The following is a 12617-nucleotide window of genomic DNA, read 5'->3' as shown; positions in this document are numbered from 1 at the left end:
GGAGCAGGCACCCTGTGGAGGCATCAGGGTGCTGCTCCCGTCCCGTGCGGTGTCGAGCAGGCCTTCCTCCGAGCGGGCATCGTGGTGAACCGTGAGCCCCTGGGCTGGGCAGGGACTGCGACAGAGGACTGCCCAAGTTTCTGCTCCTGCTCTTTGTTCTTGGGGCTGTTAATGATGTGAGATCCTTACCCAAAAGGGGAAGGTGACAGGAGATGCAGGGAGCTAAGGGGCACTGTCAGGGGCTCTTTGGAGGGATGGAGGGACACAGGAGGGACTTACCAAGGCCTGAGGGCAGGTACAGAATCAGCTGGAGGGAAGGACCAGCTTATCCAGACAGGCCTCTTCTGAGGGTGGAGGGGGTCTCTCCTGCAGCCCCTCTGGGGCGGGGACAGCTTTAGAACCTCGGTTGGATTAGGGCACCATGAGCTCCGGCTAGGAGCTCAGGAGTAGGAGCTGAAAGCGCGCGCTGGAGTTGGAGGCACCGGGGAAGGGATTATGTTCTGATCCCACCCTCCTTGGTCAGGCCCTGGGGAAGCCAGGCTCTTAGTCCCAGCCCTTAGGACTGAGTTCTGGGGCCCCCAGGGTGGGTGGGAGGCAGGGAGGCCTCGGTCCTAGGGGCCATGAGAAGCAGGGGCACAGGGCAAGAGATCCCAGGCTCAGTGTGCAGCGCGAGAAGAGGCCTGGCAGGCTAGCCTTCCCACCAGGGAGGGCTGGTGGCCAGCCACAGTTCCAGAAACCAGCCCTCAGGCCAGGCCTGGACTCGGTCCCCTTCAGTTCAGGTCACAGAAGCCCCCTCAGGAGCCAGCCCGGGCCGAAAACCTGATTTCCTCCCTGACGTGGTGGCTACTGAGGCTGCCCCTCCCAACAAGCACGTGCTCTGGCCCGGAGATAGGTCGGCTGGGCCTCGAGGCCCTGATGGGGATGCGATGGCCTGTGAAGCCATCCAGGTTACGTCCCCTCCTATGTCCAGGGTCTTCGGGCCCCTAAAGGCCAAAGCTTTGTCCCCTTCTGCAGTTGCCCTGTTTTGTTTTAATCTGCTCTGTCCCTCTTTGGGAGAAAAATCTGAGTGGCCCCCGTTGTTGGTCCCCTGGGGTATAAACTTCAAGAGAATAGCGGCAACTCCTCATGGCCTCCCTGTTCCTGCACTTGGGGGTGGTCTCCTGTGGGGCCTGAGGGCTCCTCCCGTTGGTGCTTGGCCCTCCCCATGACCCTGGACAGCAGTTCAACCCCACGTGGGAGGGGTGGGGACAGGCCAGCAGACCTCGTGAGCCCTGTGCTTCTCCAGGAGTTTTCCCCCATCCCAGGGATGGGGATGCAAGCACGCATCTGTCTTTGGTTCTGGCTCTCACTGGCTGCTTGACCCTCCCCTGAGCCCAGTGTTGCCACCTGGAGTAGAGAGTAGAAATTGTGTGACCCCTGATACTTGTGTAGGTCAAGTGAGGGGCTGTTCAGAGTCGGTTTTTATACGAGGTGATGAAGCAGAAGGATGGTGATGGTGGTAATAATGGCTTCGGGATGCATTGGGCAGTGGAGGCCTCTCTGCATCCCTGGGCCAGCCCCTCCTTCTAGAAGGGTCTAGGAGGCACGTGGGGTGTGCCTGTTCGAGTACTGCCTTGTCCCTCAGTCGGGCCCAGTCCATAGTGGGGGTGCCGCTGTCAGCCCCCTTTCAGGGAGGAGGAAGCAGGTGCAGAGGGGCTCATGGCACAAGATGGAGCCCGTCCTGCATCCCGGTGGGAAGCTGTGCCTGGGCCCTGCCGTCCCAGGGCCGTGGTTGCACAAGAGTGGGTGAGTGTCCCGGGCACAGGTTTCCCAAGCTCCTGCGCCAGCAGAAGGTCCTTTAGCTCTTGCTCCATATCCGTGCCATTTCCTCCTCGAGGGCCCTGCAGCCAAGCAGCCCCCTTCCTGCAGTCCCTCGTCCGCCTGGGAACCGCCGCTCCCGTATTCTGTCCAGCAGGTTGACCTGGGGTTCCCGTGCTCCACCCAGCCCTGCTTCCCTTCAGCCTGTCTGTCTCGGACAGCTGGGAGTTCTCCGGATCTCTTCAAGGCCGGGGCCTAAACGGGGCTCTCTGGGCAGGCGCCTGTGACAAGGCACGGGGCAGGAAGCTGATGCCCTGGGGGTGCCGGGCCCTCCCTTCTCTCCCCAGGAGGTAGGGCTGCAGCCGCAGGTCAGTGGCCCTCCGGTGTGGCTGCTCGGCCGCCACCGCCACCGCAGTGCCGCAGGCTGGGGCTGGAGGGGGCGCCCTGAGTCAGGACGGCAGATGGAGGTGGAGGCCAGGCTGGGGCCTGGGACGGCAGCAGTGTGGGGGTGGGGACTGCTGAGCTGTGGCAGCCGAACGAGGCGCAAGAGGAGCCCAGGCCGAGCACCATCCGTGGGCATGGAGGACCGGAAGAGCAGAGATGTGCAGGCCGGGCGCCTCCCCGTCTGCCTGCCGTGGGCACCCGCAGTGGACTGTGGCACTTTCCACTGAGCCTGACTGCCAGCTGGGCATCCCCCGGCCCAGTGCCAGAGCATGGGTCCCATATCTCCGCGCCCACCTCCCTGCCCCGCTGTCCCAGGCCCTCCCGCAGGGACCTTTCTGCCTCTGTGCCTGGAGTGCCCCTCTGTCCCCGACCCCCTGCCCAGCCTGCACGGCTCCGACTTCAGGAACCAGCAACCAGAGGTCGCCTGCACTCGGCATCCCTCAGCATGCCCCCGGCTGACGTCCCCGCAGTCACGCCCCGCTCCGCCTTGCCCTTTCCCTGTCTCGGCCACCGGCCTTGAGTTCCCGGCGGGTGCCTCCGTCTACGGTGAGTGCACTTGGCGTGCTATTGACCCCTCAGAACGAGCCGTCCCAGGTGCTGCTGTTGCAAAGGTGGCAGCTGAGACACGGGGTAGGTTGTTGGCATCCGGTGAACGGTGTTAGGAAGGGTTGGAGCAGGGTTTCGCCCCCGACATGCCCCACTCCTGCAGGCATGTGGAGAGCCAGACACTGGTCTCTTCCCGTCCGCACCCTGACACCGAGCAGGGGACCGGCACGGGCGACCACCGAGCGGTAGGGCTGATGGCTGTGTCGGAAGCCTGATGCCTGCAGGAGCTCCAGGACCAGCCCCGAGCCCCAGCCCCCAAGTCGTAGCCAGACCCACGTATCTGGGTGACCGCAGCCAGCGGCCGCTGGGAGGCCCCCGGAGCTGGGTCTGGGTTACCCTGGGTTACCCGTGAAGTGTAGACTAGCCATGAATGTTCTTTTCTCTTTCTCTCTCCCACTGAGTCCCCCTTCCCCCATCAAGCCCTTTAAAGGCACAACGCCCTCGTCTTTCCTCCCCTGACCCCCACCCAGCATGCCGGGCAAGCGTCCAGGCCACCAGGAGCTCATCTCTCCACGGTCATTGTTGGGACCCAGCCACTTGGGGTGTGGGGGTGGAGGGGCCTCCAGTCCCAGCTCTGGGAAAGGCTGAGCCTGTCATTCCCCTGCGGGGCCCTGTGAGGCCCTGCGAGGGGCTCAGTCACTGCCACTGGAGGGGCGACTTAGCACATTCTGTCCTGCCTTAAAAGAAATTGCCACTGAGAGGAAATCCCAGAGCCCAGATCCACACAGATGGGGCTGGTGTCGTGAGAAAGGTGCCTGGGCGGGAGTTGAGGCCTCTTGAAACACCCCAGCTCCGTGCATCCGTCCACACACCCACAGTCCCGTGCTTGCTGGGGTTCACTGGGGTTGGCCGTGTGCCAGGCCTTGGATCCGGATGCCGGCCGCCTTCCCTCGCTGCAGTCCTGTGGGGCAGACCCCTCACCCCCGACCCACAGGACCGTGAGAGCCGTAAGGGGTTTCCCAGGGCCAGCCGTGCGCAGGCAGTGGGGGTGACCGCAGACACCACACCACCCTGCAAGGTGAAGGCATGTCCCATCAGACAGATGGGGGGAACCTAGGCCTCGGAGAAGCACCTGCCCCAAGTTGGGGTGGCCCAGACCGGAGCAGCTGTGGCCGAGTCCGAGGGTGGCTGTGTGAGCTGGGAGGGAGTTCAGGAGCCAGGAGGCGGGCTCCCCAGTTCCTCCGCCGCAAGAGTGCGTCTGGGTGCTGTCTCCTCTTCAGCGACCCGGCCAGCCCAGAGGGGCCACTCAGGGTCCCACGGCCCCTCACCCCTGCCATGAGGGGCTTTGAGATTTGGCTTGGGGAAGCAGTAGGGCCTTGCTTCGGAAGGAATCCCTTGTCTGCCTAGTGCGGCGTGAGGGTGTGGAACGGAGATGGGCCCCAGAGGTGTGGGTTGGCCACCTTGGAGCGTCTGGGGATGTTAGAGGCCCTGTGACCGAGCTGCTCACTTGTGAGGGGCCTTCACCAGCCGCCACCCCGAGGAAAAAGTGGCTGCCCTGTCTGGCATCTGGGGGCTGCTGACCCCCTGAGGACTACCTGCCGTGTTTAAGCCAACCTTCCAGAAGCCTTGGCAGTGATGGAGCAAGGAAGAAAGTCCCACAGGTTCCAGTGCTGGCGTGAATTTTTAAATGTTACCTGAGTACATGCAGACCTGCAGGTAGCTCCAAGCCCCTTACGTGCAGAGATCCTGTCCAGCGGACACAAATGCGGAGGCTCGGTCTCACCGAAGCTGTCACATCAAGAGCAGCATCATTAATTGTCCTGCAGAGATGGTCTTGCCTCTTTGCCTTTTGGCGGACGCGCAGGTTTCCTGGAGCGCTCCGCCTGCCTGTGCCCAGGCCCTGCTTCCCTGCGCCTCTCCGGAGCCCCCGGGAGACTCCTCTGGGCAGTTCAGCATGCTGGAAGGACATCCTCCGTGTCCCCTGGCACACACGTGTCTCCTTGGTTAGGGCCACCCCTGATCCCGTGGCACTTCCAGTGCTGTCCAGACTAAGTGTGCTGTCCGGCGCTGAATGGGTATGCAGACACGCGGGTGCCTGGAAATCTCTGGGAGCGCTCCAGAGAACCTCTTCGTGCAGAGCCGCCCCCACCCCAGGGGTTCGGCTCCCTGTGGAAGACAAGTGGGCAGTCCCTGCCATGCTGTCCTGAGCGCATCATCCTCCCCACCCGGCCGGGCCCCCTCTGAGCCCATGTGGCCCTTTGCTCCTTCAGCTCCAACCTCGGGTGTCACCGCCTGACCCGGACACATGTCCACAGCCACATCTTCACACGCTATGCTGAGCCGTCGTGGTGGGACAGGCTTTAAAATGGACCACGCTGGCCCAGGGGGGCTATCGCATGCTCTTCAAGGACACCCTCCACGAAAGCTCTCGTGCAGTAGACTGCTGCGTCCTCTCCAGGAGGCTTAGAGCCATCCCTCGTCTTCCGGAGGACAACAGGAGGCTCAGAGAGAGCAGACGCTACACCGAGGGAGAAGCCAGGCTAGAGCGTGAGCTCGGTGACCACAGGCCTTTGCTCCCTCCTTCACCACCGTCGGCCCCCGGCACCCGTGTCAGGGCGCAGTAAATACCTGTGGAGACCAGTGTGCCGGCTGGCGTCCGCGCCTGCCTCCCTGCTCTCTGGCCGTGTCTATACCTGCCCTGTTTCCACCTCACTGACCTCATTGTCGATTTTCAGACACGTCAGCTTCCCACCCCCGGGCCTTTGCATGTGCCATTCCCCCTGCCTGTCCCCCTGCCTGCACTGCTGTTACCCCCTCTAGCAACCTCCTGTCCCTCCTTCAGGTCTCAGGTTAAGTATTACCACCCACCCACACCCTCCACCAAAATAAAAAGTCCTGGTTCTACTTTTTTGTTTTTCACATATGGCACCTCTGTCAGCGTGTGATTGCTGTCTGCAGTTCCTGGTACCAGCGTACAGTGTCTCCCACCCAGCGACGATTGGGATACGGTCGCTGGTGTCTGTTTGCCCTCCTGTCTCCCCAGTGCCGAGTGTGGTGCCTCTGGGTTGTGGGGGCTCAGGGCACGGAGCTGAGGGGCTGAGGGGACAGGGGATGGTTGCCACATTCCAGGTGAGGTAACCAGGGCCCAGGGAGACGCGAACTGCCCAGGGCTGCACTGCTGGTAAACGGAAGAGCTGCGTTCTCACGCCCCGGCCTTCTCCTGGGGCCTCACTTCCAGCCCCTTGTGTGGGGCCTCCCTGTTCTTGCTTTGTTCCAGGTTAGGACAGAGCCATGTGCACGTGACTCATGCTCTCTCCCTCCCTCTCTCTCCTCTGCAGACTCTGCGTGTCTCTCCCCACCCCTGCGGCTGCAGCCCTCAATGTCCCAGAGTGGCCCTCACCCCGTCCGCCGCCGTGGGAAGCTCAGCCCGGCCCCGGAGCAGCACTTGAGGTGGCCGGAAGCCGGTCCCACCGGCTCTGGGAGCAGCAGTCTCGGGGGCTGTCCTGAGCTTCAGACAGGAGGAGAGAAGCCGTCTCGAGTGCCCCGTGTGTCTGCCGGAGGCCTTTTCCGCTTTGCAGTGGTTTGTAGGGGAGAGGACCTTCCGCAGGCACGTCGACCGACCCCAGCACTCCCTCGGCCTCGGGGACAAGCCATGTGTGCAGAGCGTTGAGGTTGCCGGTCTCAGCAAGTCCTGTTCAGGGGCACGGGAGGCTGGGCAGGGGGGACCCCTGGGTGTGTTGGGATGGGCAGTACTGGGAGGCCTTCACGCAGCGCCCACAGCACAGCCTTGGCCTCGCCCCCTCCCTGTTATCGTTGTAACGTCACCCAGCAGAGGGTGTCCCGCACCTCGGGGAGACGGGGTCCACCTGGACTGAGAATACAGGTTTCCCAGGAGAAAATCAAGGACACGTGTCATGGGCAGAAACCCATCGGGTGACCTCGGTGGTACCCACGAGACTTCATTAGCAAATGACACCAAGACCCCCAGGGTTAAAGAGGAAGCTGTTTTGGGCCCCTCCCCCAAGTCAGGCCAGCCTTGCCCTGGTGCAGAGACACTCGGGCCCTGTCACCGGACTTGGGGGCTGCCTGTCTCCTCAGAGCCTGCCTGTCCTCAGAGCCCACCCCAAGAGGTGGCAGTGACCCCATCTCCTGACAGGACCGTGCTGGCCCTCAGGATGTGGTGGGGCCCCCGAGCCTGGGAGCAAATAGGAGATGGCACCCCCAGGGTTACTCCAGGGCACCCACTCTAGATCCCTCCAGGCCTGCAGGATAGCAGCAGGGCCTGTGACCCCGGGCCCCCAGCCAGCACTAGCTGTCCTCTGGCATCTGGGCCTTCCAACTGGCCCATTTGCTCACTGGGCCCCAAAAGCAAGAATGGTCCCGAGGAGAACTGCCAGGTCTTCAGTCATTTTCTCCACGTCTCAAGTCAGTGGGTCCCTCATCCGTGTATCCCCAGTATCTGGGGTTCCGGAGGGGCAGCTCACACCTAGTATTAGGGTTTGCAGCCCAGCCTTGCCACCCCTGGGCATCACTGTTGGGGGGGCAGAATGGGGCCTGGGCCAAACCGGGGCCTCCCCGGCCGCCTGCCAGCTGCCTGCCGTTTGCTCGGTGCTGCTCCGCTGGGTCGGGACTGGGGCGCCCAAGCGAGCTGCGCCGTGGATGGGGCCGCATCAGAAACCAGCCGCCGTCTGGAACCCTGCCCTGCCGCCTCTCGGGAACTCCGTGCTGCCGCTGGCCCTGTGGGCATCCCTTGGGGAGGGCTCTTGGTGCTGGGTTCACCCGCCCGTGAGCCCCGGCCACGGCCCGTCGGCTGCCGCTTTGGAAACACTGGAAGCAGCGAGTGCATCTCCAGGTCCGTCGGGGGCCACAGACGCTGCTGGCCCAGAGGCTGGCCTCTGCAGGTCCAGTGCGCAGCCTCGGCAGCACGAAGCCCAGGGCGCTGGACCCGGGAGAGGGCGCGGCGGGGGCGGCTAGGGGTGGAGGAGGCTGTCGCCTGGCGGCCCGGCTTCTGGAAGGCTGAGGTGGGACAAGCACACTTGTCACGCAGCACCGCGAACCTCGTGGTGGTGCTTCCCCCAAGAGTTGTGTTCCTTCTGTTTCTAACTTAATAAAAGAGCTGAGAAAACCTGTGCTTCCCTGGGGGCTGGGACCCGTGTTGCGACAGAAGGCACCAGCACACTTGGCTTTCACCCTACCAGTCAGGGCTGGAAGTCTGCCCCCTGGCATCTGCCCCACTGAAGAGTTGGGGGGGGGCGGGGAGGCTGCCTCCCCAAGGACCCCTGGTGCCCAGAGGAGATGGCTTCCTTTCCTCAGACTGTCCCAGCTGTGAAGCCTTCGAGTTGGCCCTTGACCCTCATAGAATCCAGATTGCTTTCCTGAAAAAGCCCGTGCGGGGAACTCGAAGTGAAATGGGCTTGTCTGTGCGGGAGCCCCGGGCCGGCACTCTGTGTGAGCAGGGGGAGGCAGGGGGAGGCGGCCTCTGACGCTCGTGTCCCCTGCTGTCCCTTCACGCCCTCCACAGCCAGTGTAACTCCCACTTCAGGATCGTGGGTTCTGCGCACCCCTCAGAGCGGGCAGCCCAGCGTTGCCCCCACCCCCAATGCGCTCTGAACCTCCACGGTACGCAGGCCCCCAGAACCCAAACTGGCCTTGAACGTGTGAGTCGATCTTGTACGTGTGATCAAGTGTGCTGCACTGAGAAGCTCCAGGCAGACGCCCTCCCCGCCCCTCCACAAACCCCCAGGCACAGCCCTTCATGCTGCCCACCCCTGCCCGGGTCCTGGGAATGACCGCAAGCACGCCCCCCTCACAGGCCTGGACGCTGGCCACCAGAAGTGGGCGCAGCCTCCTGTTAGGCTGCAGTAGACAACGGCGCAGGTGGTAAGCAGAGGCGTATTTCTCATTATGCAGCCTCGGTGTGGCTGAGCGAGCCCCGGCCGGAGTCGCTCCGTGGGATCGGGCCCCAGCCTCCTCTATCTTACCCTGGCAGCTTCCATGCAAGGCTTCATCTCCTGGCCCAACGTGGCCACCCTGTTCCTGCCATCTCATCTGCATTCCAGCCGTTGGGAAGGGGAGGGGACAGGACCAGCAAACCTCTTAAAGGGTGTGCCCCCAAACTTGCACACGTAAGTTGTGCACACTTCCATGTGAGGCTGGACATGCCGGCCACAACTCCAGATGGTCACTGACTAGAGGGGAGGTGGGTACCGAAGGACAGGGAGCAGCCTCTGCCCCTGCCCGTCTGTCCTGGGGTTGAAAGGAGCCTGTCCGCACTGGCTTGCTCCTCCTCCTCTGGAGCTCGTCAAGTGGGGCACGCAGAGAGCCTCCGGCCTCTTCAAGAACCTGGCCCTGTGTGTGCCTGCGTCGGGGAGGCCCGCCCGTGCTGCCGCTCACCAGCGCTTTGCCTGCTTGCCCCTGTGGTCTGCACCGTGACCCCAGGAGCTGGGCATTCCCGTCCTCCTCCTGCTGGTGAGGAAACAGGCCTAGAGGTTAAAGCCTCCCTCGCCCCGTGCAAGGGCTCACACTGGTGGTGGGAGGCAGGAGGCCACAGTGGCCAGAAGGAGTCAGGGGCCGGGTCAGTTCTCCCCTGTGTGCATCTGATTTGGGGGCGGCAGGGTTAACGAGGAAGTGAGGTCAGGTTCTGGGGAGCGCTAAACGCCACACCACACACCCAGAGAAGGGCCGCCACCATCCCGGTGCCAGGGTGAGGTGTGCACCCAGTCACTGGCCAGCGCACCCAATTCCACGTTCCTTGGACCCGCCGTGCTGCCAGACCATGTCTGGGATGGGGCTTTGGGAAGGGAGCCCCAGCAGCGATGGGGTGAGAAATCCTGGGAACCTTGTCCCAAGCTGGCCCACAGAGCTCTGGCGGGTTAGAGCTCCCGTGGTCGGGCCTCGTAGAGCCATCAGCGCCCCACGAGCCTACCTAGGGGGCTGCATTTCCCAAGGCCAGTAAGGAGGCCCGGTGGTCCCTCCTCACTGCTCCTTAGCCAGGTCTGCCTGTGTCCAAAGGCCCTTCCCGGGTACAGGAGCCAGTGAGGGGCCAGCCCAGATCGTCGACCCCAATGGCCTGTGGCCACCATCCCTGCTCAGCACCCAAGGCTATATAAATTCTGGTGGGGAGCGAAGAAGCCTTGTAAGCACGCTTAATCGTCTTTAACGAGGGGCTCAGAAAGAGCCTTTGGTGGTTCTGGGTCATCTGTAGGTGGGTATTTCGTGCAGTAAGAAATGAACTGCATCGTCCCAGCCACGGTCGTTCCACCAGCCTCTCCCCGTGGGAGGGGGGAACATTCTTCTCAACTTAGAGGTGGCCAGCCTCCCCCCTCCTTCCCTGCCCCTCTGGCTGCGGTGCCAGAACGGGCCCCACCTGACCTCCTGGGCTCTGGGCTCGAGGCCGCTGCCAGCATCAGGCCCCGTCCAGAGGCAGGTGTGGTTGGGGTCCATTTCCAGCAGCGACGCACGGCTGTCCTGGATCCTCACCTGCTTTGTTGCACCTCAGGCCTGGGTCTGGGGTTGGGATCCCGAATCCCAGAATCCCCTGGGATTTGGGATCGATTTCAGGGGCCTGTGCCCTTCAGTAGGAAAGAATTCCACCCTTATTTTCACGAACCTCTAACCAGCAGCATTTTCTTCAACTGGGAACAGAGCCAACCACCTCACTGCTATGATCAGCCTCCATGACCGACTGGATGTCCTCACGTTACAGTCGTCAGTATCTTGGAATATCATGAACTCACGGTTGTGTCCAAATTACAGTCATTCTCAGACTGGCCACCGGATCACGGTTGTAAAAGAGAACCATGGACCTGACATTATAAATTCGGTTTCTAAAATATACGGGAACTGTGTCCCCACCTCTTAGGTTGGAATCCTGACCAATCCCCTGTGCCTCAGAATGTGGCCTTTTGGGAAATGGGCCCTTTGCAGATGTAATCAGTGAAGATGAGGTCATAGCGCAGCAGGCTGGGCCCCTCACCCAACCCGACCCGCGTCCTTAGAGGGGAAGTGTGAGCGCGGACATGCACCCGGGAACGCGCGCTCCCCTGGGGAAGCTCGTGGTCCGGACTCACTGGCAGGAGGGTTGCCATCCAGCCCCCCAGCCTGGGTCCCACGACTCCAGGACACCAGCCACACACAGGTTCAGGTGCCCGATGCCAGCCACTCTGGCCAGGCCTCTGAGAGCCACACTCACCCACGGAGTCTTCCCCAGCGGAGGCCCCGCAGAGCCCCCAGATGACCGTGGAGCTGCTCCTGGGGATCATTTCTGACCTCCTCCTCCTCCTCCCCGATGACAGGAGGCCAGCCAAGGACCCTGGGCAGAGAAGAGCTGCCGGAACCTGGCAGAGCCCTGAACGCCAGGGACACATTTATGATGCACGTCCCCAGAGACCAGGATCCCAGTTCCCGGATCCAGACAACGGGGACACTAGGGCTGCGAGTCCTGCCCCATCCCCCGACTGGTACAGAGCAGTGGGTGGCATCGTACTGCCTCATCCTTCTGTAGTCACACACCTGACTGCCAGGTGCCCGCCCAAGCCGGGACTTCCGGCTGCCTTTGTGAGAAATGGGTGTAGAATCTGCAGGCAGAGGAGAGAAGGCTAGTGCACACCCAGGTCACTGCTCACCCCTCCAGCTGCCCGTCCGCCGGACGCCAGGTCCCTCGGGTCTCCGTACTTCAGCACGGAGCTTCATCGGCCGCGTGTGTAAAGGGGACACACGGTGAGTGTGGCCGTGGCAGGGGGTCCCTAGGAGAACTGGGCAAGTTAAGGACTCACGAGTGTCTGATGCGCGAGGTGCTGAGCAGGCCTGGCTCTCAGGAAACGCCTGGCAAACATCATCGCTGTGTAGTTCTCCTCGGTGGCTCCGGGCCAGCCTTCCTGGTGCCGAGGCCGCAGCTCTGGCCAGCTGCCCCAGGCCGAAGCGGCGGGCCCACGCCCATCCCTGCCTTCCCGGCCATCTCCGAGAACGTCCTAGTTCGTGGTGTTTTCCTTCTTGGGTCAATGCTTTGAGCCACGTTACACGCCAAAGTGGTTTTTGAGGTCAGGGGCCCTTGGGAAGCCCCGAGCACCCAGCCGTCAGGCAGCATCCTTGGCCCCTGGGCCCAGCCAGGCATCTGTGCCCTCTCTGCTGGAGAACATGTGTTGTTTCCCGTGTAGGCCTGGGACTGTGGCCCGCAGAGGCCAGGGTGGCCTTCAGAGGGAAGCTTAGTGGAGCGCAACAGTGGGGAGCCGCCTGGGCGGGACGGAGAGCCTCTGCGCCAAGGGAGGAGCCGGGCGCACGTGCCCCTGGGGAGCCCTGGGGGTTGGTTCAGAGAGTCGGGGGACCAGGCATCCCGGTTTTGCCCAGGACCGAGTGGTTCCCGGGAGGCAGGAGAATGTCATGCTGCCCAGGACGGGGGGGCTTGCTCCACCCGCGTCCCCTCTGCTGGCGCCCGGAGCCCAGGGGCCTTGTGTTGGGGTCGGGCAGGGTGCTGAGCTGGAGGTGTGCCCCAGGGGAGGGAGCAGGGGCCAGCTTCCCCCCGAGGCGGGGCCCACTCCCTGCCAGCAGCGTGTCACGGGCAAACCCCAGACCTTTCGGGTCTCCCATCTGTCGGGAAAGCTGGTCATCCCCTTGTGGGGTTCATCACAAAGGCTGTCTGTAGGCGCTCCCGGGGTGGTGGTCCCCTGCAGGAGGAGTCTCCGTAACTGGTTCACTGGGTGAATTGGGTCAGACTGGACTGTGTTTCTGGGCAATTACTTCCTCTAATTTCTGTTGCACCAACTTTGTGCCAAGCACCCGCCTCCGCGCTAGTGGCCGCTGTTCCCCCCAGTAGGTGCCGAGGTCCCACGTGC

The 12617-nt window shown here is 63.1% G+C and overlaps 1 protein-coding gene across 1 annotated transcript in view; it reads left to right on the top strand.

Annotated features, from left to right (window-relative positions):
• Window positions 1–6690, top strand: part of KLHL25 (kelch like family member 25) — a 32658-nt gene extending 25968 nt beyond the window's left edge. Inside the window, exon 3 of the mRNA XM_032842335.1 lies at window positions 6126–6690. The gene's annotated coding sequence lies outside the window, so the exon portion shown is untranslated. The remainder of the gene's footprint in view (window positions 1–6125) is intronic.
• The last annotated feature ends 5927 nt before the right edge of the window (window positions 6691–12617 follow it).

This window comes from Lontra canadensis, unplaced genomic scaffold (assembly GCF_010015895.1).
Source record: "Lontra canadensis isolate GAN:19392208 unplaced genomic scaffold, GSC_riverotter_1.0 scaffold128, whole genome shotgun sequence".
Lineage (NCBI taxonomy): Eukaryota > Metazoa > Chordata > Mammalia > Carnivora > Mustelidae > Lontra > Lontra canadensis.
The sequence above is the reverse complement of the archived record's forward strand: the minus strand, read 5'-3'. Positions and strand labels throughout refer to the sequence as shown.